Consider the following 23,919-nt stretch of genomic DNA (forward strand, 5'->3'; position numbering starts at 1 on the left):
CCAGGGCACTACAATGAGAGACAGTGTAGAAAGTACATGGGCTGGATAGCTCAAGAAAAGTGATATAAGGTATGTTACATAGCTAGCCCTTGAACAGCAAAAGACTGATTTTATCTTGAGGTTGAGGAAAATCCCACTTTTGCTCTCCAATACATAAGCCTTAAGTCTAGAGGTGAAGAGGGGAAAAAGATCAGTCCCAATTCCACTGTCCCTGGTATTTGCCCGAGGGTGGGGGGATGAGAATTAGAGAGAGCAGAAAGATGGTTCCAGTTGACTTTATCTCAGTCATTCCTCAGAGAAAACACACATACAAATATCATCCCCCAACCAGGGCAACTGTTTGAGAAACTAGACACATCATGAAAATACTGGGCTCCAGGAGGAGCTTGGAGTAGTGAAAATGCACCTCTGTAGGAATTCATTTCAAAAGAAGATGCAGAACTACATTTCACCTGTCAGGAAAATTTTAAGTCTACATATGCAAAGTCAAGGCTGTTACTCGCTTGCAAACACCAAGTCTACTGGGAACATTCACAATCCTGACATCTTTCGATGTCTGCTACATTTGATCTGAGATAGCAAAAATGCCAGCAAGTCCCCAAAGACGCTATATACAAGCAGGCTTGTAGCTTTTGTTTGTAACTAGCAGAGATTCTGAAATCAAAACATTTTTAACCCTAAACACCTCCTCCGGGGCTGAGATAAAATGCCATTTCAAACTGGTCAGCCTGGGTGTTGTAAAGAAGGCCAGATTTGAATGCAGAAAGATGTGAGTGTGAATCCAGGCTCCTTTACTGCCAGTATGAGAATCTGTAAGGTCCACTTTGATTGGGGTAGCGGTACCTGCTGAGCTTAGGGTGATGAATGGAAACAATATATAAGAGAGTATTATTAGAATAACTAGAATTTTAGAAGTTTTCAGTAAAGAAAAAACATGATGAGTTACAGTAGCAGTGGTCTGACTGAACAGTACAAAAGAATAAAGCTCATATTTGTGGTTAAAGCTGCTTCTCCTAGTGATATCTAAAATTATTTGTAATTAAATCATGTCTAATATACATGCATTAACAAAATATATCCAAGGGAAAATTAGGCAAAATATATAATAAGACACATACTGTAAGCCAGGCCCTGTTCTAAATAATTTGCATCTATTAACCATTTTTATTAAGTCTAATTATTATTTTCATAAGATACATACTATAAGCCAGGACCTGGTCTAAATAATTTACATGTATTAATTCAACCATTTTTACTAAGTCCATTATTATTTAAATATTATCTTCACTTTGCAGCCGTGGATACTAACACTCAGTAAGGTTAAATAATTCGATTAACATTACACAGGTAGTCAATGCTGTGGTCAAGTAGACTGATGCAGTCTAGTACTAGAGCCTGTACATTTACTAATGGTATTATACTTCCTATACCATTCCTAAATAAGTTGACAATTTTTTCTAAAGAAGAAAGGAGCCCCATATACGGTCAATTTAACTATGATCCTTATCCTGTAGTTTTAAGATGGGAAGAAGAACTGATAAAATACTCTAGCGTCTGTGTGGTTAATTGGCGAAATGCTGTAGGATAATCTGTATGTGGGAGAAGGCAATGGCACCCTACTCCAGTACTCTTGCCTGGAAAATCCCATGGATGGAGGAGCCTGGTAGGCTGCAGTCCATGGGGTCGCACAGAGTCAGACACAACTGAGTGACTTAGCAGCAGCAATCTGTATGTGCTCCAGATTATATATTAAGATAAGAGTGTAAACTTAGAATGTTTAAGAACAGTCTTCATTTGCCTCTCCACCCACTCATCCATCAATCCATCCACTCTGGTTGTAGAAAAGTGATACAGAACAAAGTTTTAAGCTAGGAAGACTTCACTTCTAATTCCACTTTTACCACTCACTAATTGTTTGACCTTGAGAAAGCAAGATTATCTGATTGAGTCTTTTCTAAAGTATTCTTCAATGGGGTATTATGAGAATCAATGATACAATGTTTCAGCCCTCTAAGCACAGTATATGGTACAAAATTAAACACAATAAATGATGGTTATTAATATTAGCATTCAGAATTCTATATGTTCTGAGCCTATAAAATGAATAAAACACACTTCTTGCCCTCTACAAGATCTAGTATTTTAATAGGGACATGACGACATAAGTGTGATAAATGTGGAATGGTTAATTCTATGAGGGTTTAGGTGCAGAGGAGTCAGGAATGGAAAAAATGATTAATAATTTGGAATTTTATAATGTATCAAGCACTGAGATAAGTGCATAGGCCCTTCACTTGCCATCTTCTTTAGTTACCTTGATGACCCTAAGAAATAAGAACTATTTAGAACTATAATAGAGAACTATTATCTCTATTCTACAAATGAAGAAAATAAGTTGAGAGAAATGAAGTTATCTGCCCAGAGTATATACTCAGGAGAAAAGAGTGGAGACCTTAACCCAAGTTATCTCTAACATGAAAAATGAAGCCTTTAAGCTGAGTCTTCAATGATGACCAGGTATTCTTGAGCACACCAGTGGCAAAGGATATTCAAGGCACTGGAAGTAGTAAGAAAAGTGGCCAAAGGAAATCAAACCATGTGATGTATTTAGAAACTTTGGGTAATTCAGTATTCATTTGAGGACTACTTACTGAGGGTCTGTGATGTGCCAGGGGCTTTTTTAGATGCTGGATATATGAAGCCTAAGAGATACAGACTGAAATTCCTGTCTGGGCTTTATTCCTTTGGAGAAAGATACCCAAAGTAACACATACTCACATAAGATAAGTTCTTTACAAAGTAAAATATAAAAATACAGTAAACTATAAAACCTCAGTTCTAATTACTATTGAGAAAAATGAAGCAAGAAAGAGGTCCAAGTATGCTGACAGCAGGAATATTTTCTGATTTTCAGGAGACAGGGAAGGCTTAGTGAAGCAGAGATATGAGTGTTGCAGGGACCAAATCATGAAGGACCTTCTACGCCAGGCTCAGAGGTTTGGACTTTGTCCTTTTGAAATGGGGGTCTTTAAAAAAAAAAAAAGGGACTGGAATGAGCTTCACGATGAAGGTGAGACTGTGGCTGAGCTTTGAGGCATTTATAGGGTTGGAAAAAATGAGAGGGTGAAGGAGAGAACATTCTAAGGAAGAATGTCAACACATCACGGTTTCACAAATTTACTGGAGATGAGCTGGAATGAGAATGAGTTTGGTGTATGAGAAACCAGTAGATAACAGGCCATTCTGGGAAAGCCTGGATCATAGGAACTACATCTGGAGGACTCTGCATTTAGCTTCCTGGGAAACCGAGCATGATACTTAACTTCTCTTTCTCTGGTCACCCCTTACAAAAGTTAGGGATAATACAGCCCCTCCCTCATAAGAAGAGTTACACTAAATAATACAGATAAAATATTACTTTTATGCCTGGTACACAGTAAATTTTCACAAAAGGTTAGCTGTTACTATATGCAGTATCTTGGGAGCTGGAGGGTATAACAGAGATTGGACCCAGGTTTAAGGATTGTTATGGAAGGAAATATGATTGAAAGTACTGTGATTTCAGGAGGCTGATTATATTATATAAATCTAAATATTCGTCTCTAATATGCAAATTTATAATCTAAAAGGCCAAGGCTTATAACAGTTTAATGTAGACTAACCCTTGAGATAACACAAAGGTCAAAATAGCTCTAATAAAATTTAATAGTTAGGAAGTTTGAGCTTTGGAAATGGAGAGATATATGAGTAACTCAAAAAAATGTTATTTTAAATAAATGCAATGCCTATCTCCATATTGCTGCCAAATTTTCATTTTTTATGAATTCAAATAGGCTAGGAACAAACTTCAGTGCTTCAGAAGAATGTCTGATTGATGGTCATTTCTCAGTAATGAGAGTTATTTGAATGTGACAGCAGGCACCAATGTGTTGGATTCAGCAAGAAGGACATGCATTGTACCATTGCCTGTCTTGGAAGGAGTCTTCACATTAACCAGAAACCCAAATGATAAATAGAATTTTAGTCTCACCTATAACAACAATAAATTGCTACCTATGTGTACCTTAATTTTATCTTAATTATGTTTCTTTAAAGTTAATATCTGCTTAATGAATCAAATTGGACAGTTTTTTTTTTCTTTTTTTTTGAGATTTCCAGCTCAGTAGAAATATATACCTTGCTTTCCTGAGAAACTGCCGCAGTTATCACTCTATTCTGGTTTATGCATTAAAGATCACAGCAAGTAGGCTTTTAAAATGTAATCATAAGGTTCTATTCTGTTTAGGGCTACTTGGCTAATGTCTGCCACTAAAAGTGGGAAGAGAAACTGATTTGGTTTTATATAACAGATTTAACTCTCAGTATTAAGAATTTTTGTCAGAAGGGATGTTGGATTGTAGTAAATTCATGAAATGTCACCCTTTGATCACAAAGAAAACTACAAGGAATTTGAACTAAACAAATCTTAAGGGGCCACCAGAGGAACAACTAGATGGTAGTTATCAGGCAGATATCAGCTTTGATGTTCAGTTCTCAAAATAAATACCAGCTCTTCCAAAATGTTAAGGAGTAAATATGACAGCTTTAATCAAGTTTGCAAAATAAATTTCATTCTCAAGTGGACAGATTCCTGGGTTTAAGGGACACTTAACTTCTGAAAATTGTACTTTGTATGGTTGTGTTGAGAAGACTCAGTTTAAGTGAATGCAAGCCTACCAGATTATTGGGCATAACAAGTAATTTAAACAAAATTTCTCCATTAGTTAGTCTTAATGTATTGAATAAAATGGTTCATTAAACAGATTATATTGAAGAGCAATTCTCCTGGTAGCAAATACATCTGTGAGAACATCCTTAAAATACAAAGATGTGATATAAGAAATTTTTGGTGAAATTTTAGAAAGTAGAGATAGAACAGCCGGTGTAATACAACTTGTAGTCAGGATCGTCTGGGGGACCTAGACGCTTGTGTGATGAACATCTAGTGTTTGGTTCTTTTTAGCATATATATTCTCTTCTTTTGATAACAGATGCTGGATTATCCTTTGGGGAACTGCCTCAGTCCCATGACATTGTACACTCATGTCATCTTGGTATCAGTGTGACTTAAGAGAAAGACCAAGGGATACCAGGCCCGAAGACTAAGGTCCGTGGCCGGGCTCTGGTTCAGCGTAACTCTGGGCAAGCCATGTAACCTTTATGACGGTTTGGTTTCTCATTTTTAGCATGAAACCAATACTATTAATAGTACTGATATAAATACCTTACAGGATTATTTTAAGGATGACATAAGTCAGTCATGAAAAAGCATTGCTGCACAGATATTAAAAATACCCAGGGCATGCTTGCTAATGTAGTTCAGTATGACCAACCTTGACTGGCAAGCTTATTACAAGGTTAAAAAATATGAAAGCAACAATTAGTGCATTTTACAGTATGTACATGATACCTTAATAGACTGTTGTGTAAACAGCTTATTTTCATCAGGGAGTTGCCTTTTCATTAGTGACATGAGGATAATAAATGTATCTTATGTAAAATGAGGCATCCCATTAATGCCCATTTGTCATTCGCCATGAATCAGATTGACACTTGGGAGACACTGGTCACCCCAGGTGTACTGTATTGGCTTTCGCTTCTTGGGAGTGGAGTGCAGCCTGGTGCAGAGAGCCCCAGGCTGCTCACCATGAAGGTCTAGTGAGCACCATCATGGATATTTTTGTGGAGTTATTTATGCCATCAAGGCTAATTCTGTTTTCCTTTTGTAAGTGAGATAGAACCACTTGCCCATGACATGTTTACCTCAGGATTGTACAGTACCCTAATGACAGAAGAAATACTGCTTATTTTATATTCATTTTTTCCCCTTAAACATCGTACACACAAAAGAAGTGGCACAGAATTCAGAGGTAATGGGGAACCAGAAGCACTTAGTGTGTTAATTTAAGGAGTGTGTATAAACTTCATGCAGATTGAAATGTCCCAACAGCTTGCAAATGGGTTGCTCATGTATTCAAGGCAGCAGTTCTGAAGGTACATTAGTCATAAAGACCACAGAATGTAGCTTTTTATGTTTATTGTTCGCTTTCACAGTCTGTCCCACCCTGAGTCTCATAGTCTAACAGGGTGGTACGCGGGTGCCTGAATGCATCCAAGAATGTCTGTGGGAACTGAGCCCCTCTGAGTGGAATAAGAATAGGGCTTCGAAGTAAAAATAGCCTGCGCTGAAATACCAGTTCACCACTTCTGAACTAGGGTGGCCTATTGATCTTTGGCCATTACTTTCTATTTTCTGATCCTGAGTTTCTTATCTGTAAGCTGAAGGACTAACAATGCTCTCAGCACAGCGGTAAAAATAACATGGGAAATGTATGCAAAGGGCTTCTTTGGTCCAGTGTAGAGAATTTTATTAAGTGAATTAAATAAGAGTTATTAGTATTCACCTTCACAATAAGAGTGCGGAGCAGTGAAAAAGTCTCCCATTCAAAAGGTATTTCACCCACTGAGTCATATCTCCCCCTGAGTGAGAAAGGATTCTAAAACCAAGAAGTTTACCATGGTGTCTCATCTCCTGGTTGTTCAGTTGCTCAGTCGTGTCTGACTTTTTGTGACCCCAGGGACCGCAGCACACCAGGCTCCCCTGCCTATCACTAACTCTTGGAGCTTGCTCAGACTCATGTCCATCGAGTCTATGATGCCATCCAACCATCTCATCCTCTGTCGTCCCCTTCTCTTGCCTTCAATCTTTCCCAGCATCAAGGTCTTTTCCAAGGAGACAGTTCTTTGCATTAGGCGGCCAAAATATTGGATCTTCAGCTTTAGCATCAGTCCTTCCAATGAATATTCAGGACTGATTTCCTTTAGGATGGACTGGTTGGATCTCCTTGCAGTCCAAGGGACTCTCAAGAGTCTTCTCCAACACCACAGTTGAAAAGCATCAATTCTTCGGCACTCAGCTTTATTTAATGTCCAACTCTTACATCCATACATGACTACTGGAAAACCCACAGCTTTGACTAGACAGACCTTTGTCAGTGTTTTAATATGCTGTCTAGGTTTGTCATAGTTTTTCTTCCAAGGAGCAAGCTTTTTTACTTTCATGGCTGGAAATCATCTCCTGGAAATCAGTCTGATTCTTCATGCTTCTGTTCAGGAATATCTCAATACCTCAGGGAAAAAATTTTGTGTACTTTTCACTAAAAGTACAGATATATCTTCTCTCCAAATTATTGTACAATTCATCTTTTCTTCTTTCAAAACTTTTCTTATACGTAAAAATTCATTTTAGAGGAGTTTGAGATAATGAAAAGGAGGCTTCCCTAGTGGTTCAGATGGTAAATAATCTGAGCCAGCAGTTCAGATTCTTTACCATCTGGTAAAGATCCAGGTTTTACTATCTGCAGGAGACTGGGGTTCCATCCCTGGGTTGGGAAGATCCCCTGGAGAAGGGAATGGCAACCCATTCCAGGAGTTTGAGATAACATTGCCAAAAAAATTGCCACTTGCACAATTTTGCTAAAACTAGATTACTTCTTCCCACACAGCAACATGTTACTTTTCCCTAAGGTAGAAATGCTTCCCTACCTTCAAAATGAAACTGAAGACCTGAGGACAGGATTATGCAAGTTTTTTCAGATTCATGTCCAGCTTGGATGTTAGATCACACAAAGCATTTCTCCAATCCTTTCCGCCGGTCTCTCTGTACTTTCTCAAACACAGCCTGGTCTTTCAGGAATCCCTGCCTTTTCAAACATTTTTTCCTTCTGGCCATTTGTCCTTCCACCACCTCACCTGGCTAGCCAGTTATGGCCTGTCCTTTAAAATCACTTCCTCAGTAAACTGTGTTCTGACTGTCCCCACCTTCCTTGTCTTGCTGGACTTCTGGCTCTTCCTCTCTTTACCTAAGCATTTCCTGTAGGCCTGTACCTTGTAGGTTATTTCTGTGTTAGATTTGCCTCTCTGCCTCCCTCCCCTCAGTGTGTTCATTCATGCCTAAAGAACAGGTGTGCGTCTTTATCTCCTCACAGGGCCAGGAGCACAGTGAGACTCAGTAATTATTCCTGTTTGGCCCTGCGGTTTACATCCAAAGCAAAGCTGTTGTAGGCAACATTAACACTGAGAAATGCCAGAGTAACTGAATAAATGCATACAGCAGATTACTATAGCCACAGCAGAAGAGGCTATTTTCGGAACCACTGCTTGTTTTGTGTCTAAGTAAAGATGGAATATCAAACGTAATTTCTTTACCATCAAAAGAAGCTACCTTCCAAGACAGGAGAGCCTCTATTTTTTAAAGAAAGGAATTAGAGGAAGCATTTGCATTTTCACATTAGTCTTCTCTGAATATGCATGGCTGGTTGAATTCTGTCTGACACCTTCACAGAACTCCCTCAAGTAAGCTTTCCATTACTAAATAAATTGCATCCATTCTAATTAAAGATATGCAGAATACTACCCAGACAGAAGAAGTAAGATAGACTGGAAAGCTGGAGCTTCCATGGTAACCCTGCCAGGGACAATGTAATTGATTCATATGGTGCCTTTTGCCACATATTGATTCCATGCCAACGAGCCTTAAAAACTGTCCATCATTTCACAGAGCTATTTATAGATGAAGTCCACCTGTGACAAATAAATGGTGACAGAAATACAGGGATAATTACTAAAAAGAATTTTAAAAATTCCTGCTTTCTAGCTCCCCTGTCCATTAATTATCAACAAGGTTTAAGTAATCATACAGTAAGTATACAGATACTTTATGGAAATAAAATATTTGTATCAGATCCTTTTGTACAAAGGATCTGCTGAAGGAGGAAAAGAAATAAAAACTCAAGTCTCTGTTACAAGCACCACATCATTGCAAAGAACTGGTACCTCATTCTGCCTTATTGCTGGTTGTTAGCATTCAAGTTTATCAAGCAATTTGTCAGAATATTAACCACACATAAAAGGAAGTGATAAATTAATGCCACACGGACATAAAGATTTAGAAACTGAGACAAAGCTACAGTGGCACAGTCAGTTTTCCTGCCCTTAAAAGCACATCACAACTCCTCTGGTTGGGGAACTGGTGAGAGAGAGAAGTGAGTTGTGCACTGTCCATTAATTTCTGTAAACCAGACTTCTAAATTATAATACCTCACAGTCCCAGAACTCAATCTGATGGCTGATCTTGCCAGCAGCACCCAAGGCTGAGCAATTGGTTTTCACTGAGAGATGGGAGTTTGTTTGTGGTGGTAGAGATGGCAGTGGTGATATTTGTTGTTTGAGCAGGAAAACAGTGGAATCAATAGCCTGGTTTAACTAGCTTGTTCAAACATTTGCTCCAAGTATTTGACATGCTTTAAACTTGATCTTGAATTGCTGCCTGGGTTACACTTGCTAGTCTGCCTGTGTTACACTTGCCACTGCTGCTGCTAAGTTGCTTCAGTCGTGTTCGACTCTGTGCGACCCCATAGACGGCAGCCCACTAGGCTCCTCTGTCCCTGGGATTCTCCAGGAAAGAATACTGGAGTGGGTTGCCATTTCCTTCTCCAATGCATGAAAGTGAAAAGTGAAAGGGAAGTCGCTCAGTCCTGCCTGACTCTTAGCAACCCCATGGACTGCAGCCTTCCAGGCTCCTCTGTCCATGGGATTTTCCAGGCAAGAGTACTGGAGTGGGGTGCCATTGCCTTCTCCGGTTACACTTGCTAGTAATATAAATTCCTGAAGATGATTGCCAAATTACCACATAATTATTTTACCTTAAACCTAGTAGAGTGCCAAAGAATTGATGCTTTTGAACTGTGGTGTTGGAGAAAACTCTTGAGAGTCCCTTGGACTGCAAGGAGATCCAACCAGTCCATTCTAAAGGAGATCAGCCCTGGGTGTTCTTTGGAAGGACTGATGCTAAAGCTGAAACTCCAATACTCTGGCCACCTCATGCGAAGAGTTGACTCATTGGAAAAGAGTCTGATGCTGGGAGGGACTGGGGGCAGGAGGAGAAGGGGATGACAGAGGATGAGATGGCTGGATGGCATCACTGACTCAATGGACAAGAGTTTGGGTGACCTCCGGGAGTTGGTGATGGACAGGGAGGCCTGGCGGGCTGTGATTCATGGGGTCGCAAAGAGTCGGACATGACTGAGCGACTAAACTGAACTGAAACCTAGTAGAATCTCAGATTACTCCTTGGTTAATCAAAAAAGTTAGTGCTATTTTTTTTAATTTTTGCTTTTATTTTTTATTGGAGTATAATTGCTTTACAGTGTTGTTCGTTTTTGCAGTACAACAAAGTGAATCAGCTGTATATACACATAGATCCCCTCCCTCTTGAATCTCTCTCCTGTCCCCGCCATCCCACCTCTCTGGGTTATCACAGAGCACCAAGCTGAGCTCCGTGTGCTATACAACAGCTTCCTACAGCTTCCTCCAGGCATCTGTTTTACACATGGTAGAGTATATGTGGCAGTAGTACTCTCCTAATTTGTCTGATCTTCCCTTTCCCCTCAAGTGTCCACATGTCTATTCTATGTCTGTGTGTCTATTCCTGGCCTGCGAATGGGTTTATCTGTACCATTTTTTTTTTCTAGATTCCATATATATATATATGTGTGTGTTAATATATGATATTTTTCTCTTTGATTTCATTCTGTATGGAACTCACTGTGTATGACAGACTCTAGGTCCCTCCACATCACTGCAAATGACCTAACTTTTGTTCCTTTTTATGGCTGAGTAATATTCCATGGGCTTCCGTGGTGGCTCAGCTGGTTAAGAATCCGCCTGCAATGTGGGAAACCTGGGTTTAATCCCTGGGTTGGGAAGATCCCCTGGAGAAGGGAAAGGCTACTCAGTCCAGTATTCTGGCCTGGAGAATTCCACAGACTGTATAATCCATGGGGTCGTAAAGAGTCAGACATGACTGAGTGACTTTCACCATTCTCTCCCTCTCTATTTTTGTACAATAGCCAGGACATGGAAGCAACCTAATGGACATTTAAGTTGCTTTCATGTCCCAGCTATTGTAAATAGTGCTGCAATGAACACTGAGGTACATGTGTCTTTTTGAATTATGATTTTTCAGGGTAGATACCCAGTAGTGGGATTGCTGGGTCATATGTAGTTCTATTTTTAGTTTTTTAAGGAACCTCCATACTGTTCTCCCTAGTGGCTGTATCAATTTACATTTCTACCAATAATACAAGAGTGTTCCCTTTTCTCCATACCCTCTCCAGCATTTATTGTTTGTAGATTTTATTATAATGGCCATCTGACCAGTGTGAGGTGATACCTCATAGTATTTTTGATTTGCATTTTCTCTAACAATGCGCAATGTTGAGCATCTTTTCACATGTTTTTTGGCCATCTATATGTCGTCTTTGGAGAAATGTCTGTTTAGGTCTTCTGTGCATTCTTTTTTTTTTTTTTTTTAATTTTAGTTTTTTATTTTTTAAATTTTAAAATCTTTAATTCTTACATGCATTCCCAAACATGAACCCCCCTCCCACCTCCCTCCCCATAACATCTTTCTGGGTCATCCCCATGCACCAGCCCCAAGCATGCTGCATCCTGCGTCAGACATAGACTGGCGATTCAATTCACATGATAGTATACATGTTAGAATGTCATTCTCCCAAATCATCCCACCCTGTCCCTCTCCCTCTGAGTCCAAAAGTCCGTTATACACATCTGTGTCTCTTTCCCTGTCTTGCATACAGGGTCGTCATTGCCATCTTCCTAAATTCCATATATATGTGTTAGTATACTGTATTGGTGTTTTTCTTTCTGGCTTACTTCACTCTGTATAATCGGCTCCAGTTTCATCCATCTCATCAGAACTGATTCAAATGAATTCTTTTTAACTGCTGAGTAATACTCCATTGTGTATATGTACCACAGCTTGCTTATCCATTCATCTGCTGATGGACATCTAGGTTGTTTCCATGTCCTGGCTATTATAAACAGTGCTGCGATGAACATTGGGGTACATGTGTCTCTTTCAATTCTGGTTTCCTCGGTGTGTATGCCCAGCAGTGGGATTGCTGGGTCATAAGGTAGTTCTATTTGCAATTTTTTAAGGAATCTCCACACTGTTCTCCATAGTGGCTGTACTAGTTTACATTCCCACCAACAGTGTGGGAGGGTTCCCTTTTCTCCACACCCTCTCCAGCATTTATTGCTTGCAGATTTTTGGATCGCAGCCATTCTGACTGGTGTGAAGTGGTACCTCATTGTGGTTTTGATTTGCATTTCTCTAATAATGAGTGATGTTGAGCATCTTTTCATGTGTTTGTTAGCCATCCGTATGTCTTCTTTGGAGAAATGTCTATTTAGTTCTTTGGCCCATTTTTTGATTGGGTCGTTTATTTTTCTGGAATTGAGCTGCATAAGTTGCTTGTATATTTTTGAGATTAGTTGTTTGTCAGTTGCTTCATTTGCTATTATTTTCTCCCATTCAGAAGGCTGTCTTTTCACCTTGCTTATATTTTCCTTTGTTGTTCTTCTGCGCATTCTTTGACTGAGTTGTTTTTTGTTACTGAGCTGCATGAGCTGTGTGTATATTTTGGAGGTTAATCCTTTGTCAGTTGCTTCACTTGCAAATATTTTCTCCCATTCTGAGGGTTGGCTTTTCTTCTTGTTTATATTTTTCTTTGCTGTGCAAAAACTTTAAAGTTTAATTAGGTTCCATTTATTTATTTTTGTGTTTGCTTTTATTTTCATTATTCTAGAAGGTGGGTCACTTTTAATGTCTTATTTTCTAGTATCTCTTGGTATCTACAACCATAATAAATTCCTCTAATAATACTCCAATGGATGCATTTTTAAAAAAAAATTGTTGTACAATATTATCTCTTCGTGGCAGTGATGGAAGTCAGCTCTCTCCTTTTAGAGGATGTGGGTAAAAAGTCTGCATCAGTTGAGTCTAGATTCTATAAACTGAAAGTCAGGCTCTTTCCAAAAGTTGGCCTGTGATTTCCTGTCTTTCCTCTTGTTTTTGTTTGACAGAATCACTCTTTTGCATTTTTACCTTTTGCTGCTGCTGCTAAGTAGCTTCAGTTGTGTCCGACTTTGTGCGACCGCATAGACGGCAGCCCACCAGGTTCCCCTGTCCCTGGGATCCTCCAGGCAAGAACACTGGAGTGGGTTGCCATGTCCTTTTCCAATGCATGAAAGGTGAAAGCGAAAGCGAAGTCATGTCCGACTTCACCCCATGGATTGCAGCCCACCAGGCTCCTCCATCCATGGGATTCTCCAGGCAAGAGTACTAGAGTGGGTTGCCATTGCCTTCTCCGTTTACCTTTTGAAATACTACCAAATATTTATTAATCGCCTGAAACCATCTGTCCTTGCCCCTCTAGATTACATTTGATCAGGTCACATCCTCAACCCTCATAGCATTTAGAAATAATTTCCAGATATGTTTTCAGATGAATTGCCTTGCATTTATCGATCCTTAAGTATTTATAAAGATTTAGCCTTATTGATCTCTATAGTCTTTAAATTTTCTTAAATTTAGAAATGTTTATAATAGCCAGGACATGGAAACAACCTAGATGTCCATCAGCAGATGAATGGATAAGAAAGCTGTGGTACATATACACAATGGAGTATTACTCAGCCATTAAAAAGAATTCATTTGAATCAGTTCTGATGAGATGGATGAAACTGGATCCGATTATACAGAGTGAAGTAAGCCAGAAAGAAAAACACCAATACAGTATACTAACACATATATATGGAATTTAGGAAAATGGCAATGACGACCCTGTATGCAAGACAGGAAAAAAGACACAGATGTGTATAATGGACTTTTGGACTCAGAGGGAGAGGGAGAGGGTGGGATGATTTGGGAGAATGGCATTCTAACATGTATACTATCATGTAAGAATTGAATCGCTAGTCTATGTCTGACGCAGGGTGCAGCATGCTTGGGGCTGGTGCATGGGGATGACCCAGAGAGATGTTGTGGGGAGGGAGGTGGGAGGGGGTTCATGTTTGGGAACGCATGTAAGAATTAAAGATTTTAAAATTTAAAAAATAAAAAAACTAAAAAAAAAAAAAAAGAAATGTGGCAAACTACTTGTGTACATACTATACAGCTGCCCATGTTATATTTATTAACAATTTTTCAATCTTTTTCAAGATATAAAACAATACATATAGTTGAAATCATCCTTTTTTCCTTTCCTCCAGTCTAATTTCTTCCCTCTTTCTAATCTGTCCATAGGTAAGACCACTTGATGAATTTATTGTTTATCCTTATAATCCATTTTTCATCTATATAGACATGTGTCTATGAATATATAGTACTGTGAGGGGTTTCTTGATTCATAGAGATTCTATCAGATTAGTACTGTTGCATATATTATTTTTGGTGTTCAACTTTATTTTTGAGATTTCTAGAATCTTTAGGTTATCAGTCTGCCAATTCTTTTTAACTGCTGAATAGTATCATTGTATGAATTTTAGGAAATTTCCACAATATCCTTGGCTTTATCTTCAAAATGTATATATAGAATCCATCTACTTCTCACCATCTCTACTGTTATCACATTGGACCAATCTAATCTGCATTATTAAACATTCTTTTAACTGGTCTATCTGTGACCTCCTTGGAGACTCAGCGAAACCTACTCTCAAGGTAGTCAGAGGTATTCTTTTAAAATGTAAGTCATATTGTGTCACTCACCTATTCAAAATCCTCAAGTGACTTTGCCTCTCACTGACACTTCAGCAGCAGACACTTGACAAAATGCTGCATTGAGTCTCCTTTTATTGTTATCTGGGGTCAAATTCCTATAGAGGAAATTCTGCTTATTGACACTGAGTCACACATTTTTTTCAATATTACTACATTCCTCCTTGCTAATTTCTAAGTGGTTATACCAATTTATGATCATACCAACAACTCATAAACCATTTTTATGCTTTCATAACACCCTGGCATACAGCCTTGTACACAGCAGATGGTAAATACTTATTTAACTATTTCCTCTTTTAAGGGACAGTTCTTCAACACCCACCCAACCACCTTAACTCTTCTTATATAATCCACTCAGAAGGATCATGCTTGGGCTTCTGCGAAAATTCTGTCAATACTTTTACTATTGCATCTGCATTTCATATCATAATATGTATTTCTACTTCCCCTTCTCCCTCCTAATTATAAATCTATTTGACCACAGGGACAGGGTCTTCATTGCATCATAGTACCTAAGAAGAGAAAATGACAATTCTCTAATTGTGGATCATCTATGGCCAAGCACAGGGAACTTTCCTTGTACACATAATGTTTTCATATTTATAGTTATTACTGATGATAGATACTGTTATTATTCCCACTTTACAGATGAGACAGTGGAGAGCCATGATTTTCTCACTGTTAACAGAATTAGAAGGAGGCAGAGCCTGCGTTGTAAAATTGCCTGACCCTACAACCTAAACTCATCCTACCACACCATGTGCTTCTTATATCTCCTTATCCAATATACAGGAGGTGCTGCATATATAGTTGCTGAATAAATTCCTTAGATGATACTATAAAAATGTTGACGGATTCTGTTCTGTTTAGCCAGTATCAAATTGTGTGAATGTTTTATTTACTTTCATCTTAAGTACTTTATTGAGATAGCCTCAACAACTAGAAAAAAATTAGTTTTTCTGTTAGCTCTTCTGTGTGTGTGTGTTGGGGGGGGTGGGTACTTAGGGATTCTGAATACTGCTTCTACATCTGAGGCAAAGTATAGATCACTTTTAATTTGAGGATTTTTTTTTTTGATGATTATTGATGAACTGGTTTCCAAGAATGATTCACTAAAATGCCCAGATGGAACATCTTAAAATTTGCTCTGACCAAGTTGTTACGAGTGAAGACATTTTTTAACTTGAATTAACAGTTAAAGTTTTAGATATAGATTAACCACATATTGTTTACCACACTGGACATATCTATTTCATTCATATATAACCTCTAAAATCCACTTTTCTCCATCATTCAGTGCCTTCCCCCACCAGTCACATATGTACCATATTCCCGTTTGTGTTGCTGATACACAGATAACATTGATTGACTGGAGGGACAGCCCACTGATTTTTACAGTGCAGAGAGAGGCATTTGATAAACTTGGCAAAAGGTTGCTGTTCTAACCTCAGACATGTTAAGCTTTGGATGCAAGCTCAGTGTGTTTGCTGTTCTGCTCCTTTAAGTCTGAGGGTCAAAGCTCTTGTTTACTGGTAGTGAAAGGGGGCTGTGGGTGAGATCTGCCGTGTCAGTGTCCACAGATTTGGCAGTGAATTTAAGTAAACAACTAAGAGGTGTTCTGAACATTCATTAATAACTAAATGTCAGCTTGGGGGAAGGTACATGATGTCATTTCTCCCAGCTATCCCACTGGTTTTATTGAAAACCCAGCTTTAGACAATAATTCTCTGCTCTTTTCACTGTCACCCAATTAAGCTTGAAGCTTTTATTTTACTTTTTCAATATCTCTGTATCTCTTCAGGAGGAAAGAAACATGAAAAGGATAGTTTTCATAGCATTGCAGGCAGAGAGTAGATTTGTAATGATTAGCAACGACACATGCTATCTTGGGGCTAGATTTGCCATTTGTAAACATGTGCACTCCAAGTAGAATTTTTCCTTAGCTTTTAAAAGTCCTTGGCATTTTTGTGTGATTCATGTACATAAAAAAGAAATTTGCATTATTCTCACTAAGATCTTTTAAAGTTACTTAAATTTGTCACTGAAATCACTAAGAATTTTAATTTCATTCATCTTATTTCCCCACCCCACAAGATAAAAGAAAAATGTAAACCTGGGAGAAAATCATGTGTCATGTGTGGTAGAGCTTTCTTCTTGAGTTGAGGATTAGTGCAGGTAAGTTAAAATTTTGAATTCACTATAGGTGATTTATTCTTTAGTTTTAAAATCTCACTTAGATTTCACACTCTCTCCCAAATTAACTACTTATAACCATATCAGAGAGTGCAATGGAGAGTGCAGTGAATTGAGAGATTGGAGTTTCAATCTTCTTACCATTTTGGAATTGCCAATGAGTAAGTTAATGTTTCCATGGCTGCCAGATTTATTTTCTGCTAATAGCTGTTCATTGAGCACCAACTAATTGTCCAAATAGATAAGTCCTGAAGATACAGCAGTGAACAAAAAGAGACCCAGAAACTCCCATGTGGTGTTGACCATCTAGCATGGAGGCATGATTAGTCAAACACTGATAATTATTAAACATTAATAAGTCAAGTTAATAATTGAAAGAATCACAGTGTTGTAAAGGGTGAAGGAGAATTAGCTGGAGCTAAGGAGCCCAGACAAGATGGCATAGCAGTAGTTTGAGGGAAGGGGCAATATTTCAAAAAGTTACCTTAAGGAAATGTTGTGTAACCTTAGATGAATGTAGGATGAGAACGATGGAAGGACATTTCCTGACAGAGAGAACAGCATATGTTAAAAGTTGGTAACACTTGGAATGATCAAGGGACAGGACAGAGAATGGCAGGCCGAGAGCCCAGTGAGGTAAATGAGAACATCCAGGGCATCACAGAGGATGTGGTGAGGATTATGGCTTTCATCTGAAGATCAATGGGAAACATAGATGAGTTTTAAGCAGGGCAATGATCTGACCACATTTATATTATAAAGAGATCACCAGACTGAAAATTGAGTATAAATATAGCTTGTATTAGCTATCCTGGTGACTCAGTGGTAAAAAATCTGCCTGTGATGCAGGAGACTTGGGTTTGATCCCTGGGTCGGGAAGATCTCCTGGAAAAGGGAATGGCTACCCACTCTAGTATTCTTACCTGGAGAATTCCATGAACAGAGGAGCCTGACATGCTATAGTCCATGGGGTTTTTAAAGAGTAAGATACGACTGAGTGACTAACACTATAGTTTGTATTGGGCTTCCCTGGTGGGTCAGATGGTGAAGAGTCTGCCTGGAGACCTCTATTTGATCCCTGGATTGGGAAGATTCCCTGGAGAAGGGAATTATTACCCATCCCAGTATTCTTGCCTGGAGAATCCAATGAACAGAGGACCCAGACGGGGTCCTCTGTGGGGTTGAAAGAGTCAGACAAGACTGAGCAACTAAGCATGCATGCATAGCTTATACTGGCAGGTTCAAAGGATGAGTATAATGACCGAAAAGGACCATATGAATAAATTCAACTGAATTCAAAGTAAAATTATACTGTGTCTAGTAGAGTTAATGGATGCATTCTCAGGGTGTGAGAGTATATGGTTCAATCTGTTATTCAAAATATAGACCAATGCTCAAACTTAGAAACCTGCTCTAAAAATGGAGCATTAATGGAAGACTTCAGGATTTAGTAACATCTTCACCCACAAGAATCCTTGAATCTTGGTAATAAAAAAGCCTATTGCCACTTAATATTTTATTTGTTGAAAAGCTGAACCTATGGTTCAAACCCCAGATCATCCAGGAATGAATATTCTTGGAGTTGTAAATGAGATATTGCCATACCATATACCCTTTGATATAATTATTATTAAGATAATAATTAAAAACTAAGATAAAATTCATCAACACATACTTATTAAGTACCTACAATGTCCCAGATACTGAGTATACAACAATGACTAGTATGGGCTGAACTGTATCTCCCCAAAACTCATATATTGAAATCTTCACTCCCAGGATCTCAGAATGTGGGCTGAATTTGGAGATAGGGTGTTGAAAGAGGTAAATAAAGTAAAAGGAGGTTATAAAGGTAGGGCCTAATCCAATAACAGATGTCCTTGTAAGAAGAAGAAATTTGGGCAACAAAATAAACACCAGAACAAGAGAAAAGCCAGTGAAGCTACAAGAAAGCCACCATCCACACTCCAAAGAGAGAGGCCTGAGAAGAAATGAAACCTGCAGACACCTTGATCTTGAACTTTCAGTCTCAGAACGTGATGAAATAAATTTCTGTTGTTTAAACCTCCCAATCTGTGGTATCTTATTATGACAGCTTGAGCAAACTAATTACAGTGACAAAGTTGTAGATCTTTCTTCATGCAGTTTACAGTTTCATAGGAAACAGATAAACAAAGACACAGAGAGACAGTAAGTTTCATGATAAGGGCCAGGGGTGGGGAGGCGGGACGCGGTGTACGTTGCTATGAAATAACTCATCTTATTTTGGGAGTTAGGAAAGACTCCCTGGATAAACTGATACCCAGGCTGAAGGCTAAGTAGAAGTAACAAGGGCAAGAAAGAGGGTAGAGGTGTGTTTCAGAAAAAGAATACAGACAAGAATGTACGCAGAGCCCAGAGGACAAGTAGGAGAACACCCGGCGTTGCCCCAAGTCCCTCTGTGCATATTTGCTGATTCTTTGATAGGCTCATCTACTGTACTGTGGTTAAAATATCCTCATACTTCATCTAGATTGATGCAAGTTCCTAAAGTTTGTTTTCACTGATTTCATTCCTGCTCTATATTACCCTGTCCCACCACAACAACTAGAAGAGCCTTCAAAAACCCCAATTAGGTAAGGTCTGCCCTTTTTAAAGAGCCTTGGGGACTTCTCACATTACTCACAAGTAAGTAAATAAATGACTTCTTACCTGTGAAGCTCCTTGTGATCTAACACATGCCTACCTCTCACATTTCCTTTAATTCCAGTCTCCATCCCCTTTTCCCATCCCAGGCCACACTGGCTTCCTGTCTCTCCACAAGAGCTTGCTGGATTTACTCCTGCCTTAGGGACAAACTTGCTCTTCCCTTTATCTGGAATACTCTTCCATCAGGTTTTTGCATGTCTATGTCCTTATCTTTCAGGTCTCACCTGAAACATTACATCCTCAGAAAAGTCATCTCTAACTTAACTAACTGCACTTCCCTCCTGCTCTTCCAGGGTGATATCCATCATATGACTCTTGTTTATTTCATTTTTATAGAACTTATATTAAACCATATTGTTAAGAGCTTCCCCTGACTTTCCACTGTCCCTTCTCCCTACGCTATAAAACTTCATGGAAAAGGAGACTCATCTATTTATCCACTCCTCTCCTCAGCATAGTTACTGGCACACTGTAATTATGTTTTAAAATTTTTTGAACATTTTTATCGGGGTATAGCTGATTAACAATGTTGTGATAGTTTCAGGTGAACAGTGAAGGAACTCAGCCATATATAGACATGTATCCACTGTCCCTCAAACCCCTCTCCCATCCAGGCTACCACATAACATAGAGCAGAGTTCCATGTGCTACACAGTAGGTTCTTGTGGTTATCCATTTAAAATATAACAATGGCACACTGTAATTATTAAATAAATACATGATTAATGAATAATGTCATTCAAACTCACTCTGGTTGTAAATTCACATCATCTATCTTTAAAATAAAACAGCAAAAAGTGGGAAAATTTTGAACCATGCCTAGAGAGTAGAGATGCATTTAATCCCTGGGTATAAGAAGATAGAAGCATCAGTAATACCCCATCCCAGAGTGACATGTAATACAGCAGCAGCAACATGTGGTAGGTTGTTAAGTCTATGTCTGTTATAATGCATTGACCATTTCTTGTCTGTCCACAAATCATAGTGATCTAAAGGGACAGGAATTGATCCAAAGGATTTGCCAACTGGCATTGTCATTTGACTCTGAGAAAGGCATTTAACCATAGAGAGTATTCTGTGAATTATAGATGACAATAACTGGCCATGTCCCTGTCACATAGAAATAGTTTCAGGGGTAATAAAATTTTTGTTTTAAGTAGCTGAGCTCCCTGAGTAGAGGTGGGAAGGAGAGGTGAAATAGACTACAGTCAAATCATTAGCTCTATATATCTACAACATAATTTATACCAATTTACTGGGTTATTCCTAGCACTAGGAGGGGTGCTTTGGCTCCCTCCTGAAGATAAACTTCATACATTTTCAATGCCATAGTAAAGCAGAGCTTGCTGGGACATCATTGATAGATACCCAGACCCTCCTGGTTAAAAGATAGCAAAAGTGAAAGAAAGTGAAGTCGCTCAGTCGTGTCTGACTCTTTGTGATCCTGTGGACTGTAGCCTGCCAGGCTCCTCCATGGGATTTTCCAGGCAAGAATACTGGAGTGGGTTGCCATTTCCTTCTCCAGGGGATCTTCCCCACCCAGGGATCGACCCCGGGTCTTCTGCATTGCAGGCAGATGCTTTATCCTCTGAGCCACCAGGGAACTGGATGGAGTGGTATAGGAGTTGGGTAAACAATGTTCCACTAGTGTCTGAGGCTCCCTAAAGGGTACTGGGTCTAGAGGAAATAAAACCACCAGAATGAAGGGCATGTAGTGCAGTGGTAAGAAGGGTGGGCTTCTGTAGTAGAACGCCTGCATTTGAATTTCCGTTTCATAGGTGGCGACCTCAAGCAACTGACTTGATTTCTTTGAGACTCAGTGTCTCCATCTCCATCAGGGACCAATGCTAAAACCTATAGGATGGTTGTGGAGATTAAAATGATTCACACATTTAACGTATCTAGATTGGTTTCAAACTTATAACAAGTGCTCAGTAAATGTTTTTCATTATCATCATCAAGTGCTGGATTGATATGGTGGAGGTTAGAGAGGGTGCTTAGATGGGTCAAGGGCTGGGTAGCACTAACCAGAAATGTTGCAATCAGATGTCACAAGATTTATGTGTGGAATGTTAGATTTTAAAGAATCTGCTGGAAAAATGATTTCATTCCAAATATCACTAAGCAATTTTCCCCATTCCCTCATAATTTTCCGGGACACATCAAAATTGGCTCAAATAAGGAATAAAGTATACACACCTTTGGGAGAATTGGAACAAACCATGCCAGCAGAACTTGATGATCTAATACTTGTCAACCAAGGAAAGAATATACTCTAATTTCCTGCTCAAACTGTATTTTAGTTTATAATGGACGGCATAAATTTGGGGGAATGACTTTTTAATAGCAGATGCTCTAGAAACAACAAAGAAGCTCACTATTAACTCTTCAGAACCTGGTGGTTTGTATGTAATTGCATTTTTTTCATTATGGTCTTGTATCCTCCTTCATTCTTGAAATGGAATTGACTCCCCTCTTAGACAATAATGGGAAATTGAACAACTGCTGAGACAATGAATTTCCCCCCATAACAGACATGAAGTTCTTCAAAGAGTACATGAGAGAGATGATCTCTGTTCCACTGTTTGCTCTCAATCACCTGGTCCCTAAATGGGACCACAGTTAGGACTACAATTTGACTGCTATTTATATTCTACTAGATTTATGAGTGTTTTTCTTAAGAAATGAGGGGAAGTACTCTTTGTATCTTCTATACTACTTGTTCGGAAGCCATGCAATTCCCTCTGGTGAGATATACCTTGACAGAGAAACTCATTAATCCATTCCTTAATTAATATGTCTAAGCATTCCTAATAACAAAATGTGTCTAAGCACACTGCTACGCAATTCCAAGGCTGCAGTGATTAGAAATACTTAGTCTCTACCTTCATGAATCCTACTTTTTTAATAGCTTCAACACAGAGTACCAAGTTCTATGTACTCCTTTCATCCCTCAGGTGAGGAAGGGGAGATAGATTATCACTTCTTGAACATTTATTGAGCTAGACATCACGCTACATGCTCTACATATCTTTGGAGGGACCGCTTACCTTCTGACAAGTATACCCAGGCAACTAGTTTACCACTGTGGCTGTCCATCTGGTCTCATTATCTTCAAAAAATAATTTATACAAACTTTAAAAACAAAAGAATATTCAGAAAGCTCATTTCCTAGACACTACCCCTGGAGGAGGAAATGGCAACCCACTCTAGTATTCTTGCCTGGAAAATTCCATGGACAGAAAAGCCTGGCAGCTATGGTCCATAGGGTCATAAAAGAGTAGGACACAGCTGAACACACCCACACCCACGCCCACACCCACGCCTCTGTTACACATCTTAAACTTCAAATTCTCATGTTAGTGGAAAACCCCAAAGAGAAATAACTTCTCTTTGGTATGAGATGTAGGAATTGCATTTTGGAGACAAGAGCCTGAAGATTAATTTCATATCAAGACTCAGACTATGTTATCTTTAAATAGAGCAGGCAAAAGAGGAAAGGAAGGAATATCAATTGATGCCACTGCTTTCACAAGTCCTTTATGGACAGCTCAGTAGGAACTAAATAATTGGTAATAGCTATTGTGTTTTTCTGTATCACTAAACCAGAAATGAGCGTTCATGGAAATGTCACTCTATATCCAAGAGAAAAATAAGGAACAATGATCAGTTTGACATTTTAAACAGGAGACGTTTTTCTTTGGTTCAATATAAAAGTTTCTATGGAATGTGTAATTATATTTTACACCAGATTTCAGGTCTGCTTAATTACTCTATCAACTCTTTTGTTGATGTATCCTAAAATACACTTGGTTACTATTCAGAGCATGTCTTTAGCCTCTCTTCATGAAGCTTGGTAATCCAATCAACAAATGTCATCAAAAATAACTTGTAAATGGGGTAAGAGTTAGAGGTTACACTTTCATTTTATTTTTAAAGAAGAACAATGCGCACTGTCAAATTCCTTGTTGAGAAGGTTAGTCCATGTGAATCCTCTCTCCAGGATGACCAAGCATTTTGGTTTGCCTGGTACTAAAGCAGTTCTGGAGCTGTGGCTTTTCAGTGCTAAAATGGGAAAGTCCCCAGCAAACCAGGATGAGTTGGTCACCTTACCTCTCTCTCCATCAATTTGTTGTAATGATTAAGTAAAACAATGCTTAGTAAAGGCATATCGTTTAAAAAAATGCTTAGTACTTACAAGCATTAAAAAGGCCAGCTGTTGTTAAAGGGCTTCCTAGAGACAGGTGTTATATGTTAAACAGTTATTTTTGCATGAAATTTCTCTGCTTCTGAATATCTCAGCTAGCATAAATAATGTTAGAGACAACTCAGAAAGGAAAATGAGTAGAGGTCAG

General features: G+C 38.8%; 1 protein-coding gene across 1 annotated transcript in view; it reads right to left on the reverse strand.

Moving 5' to 3' along the window:
* The window catches only part of KCNIP4 (potassium voltage-gated channel interacting protein 4), a 1,312,996-nt gene that overhangs the window by 657,178 nt on the left and 631,899 nt on the right, over positions 1-23,919 (reverse strand). The gene's annotated exons all lie outside the window — the stretch shown is intronic.

This window comes from Ovis aries, chromosome 6 (genome assembly GCF_016772045.2).
Source record: "Ovis aries strain OAR_USU_Benz2616 breed Rambouillet chromosome 6, ARS-UI_Ramb_v3.0, whole genome shotgun sequence".
Classification (NCBI taxonomy): domain Eukaryota; kingdom Metazoa; phylum Chordata; class Mammalia; order Artiodactyla; family Bovidae; genus Ovis; species Ovis aries.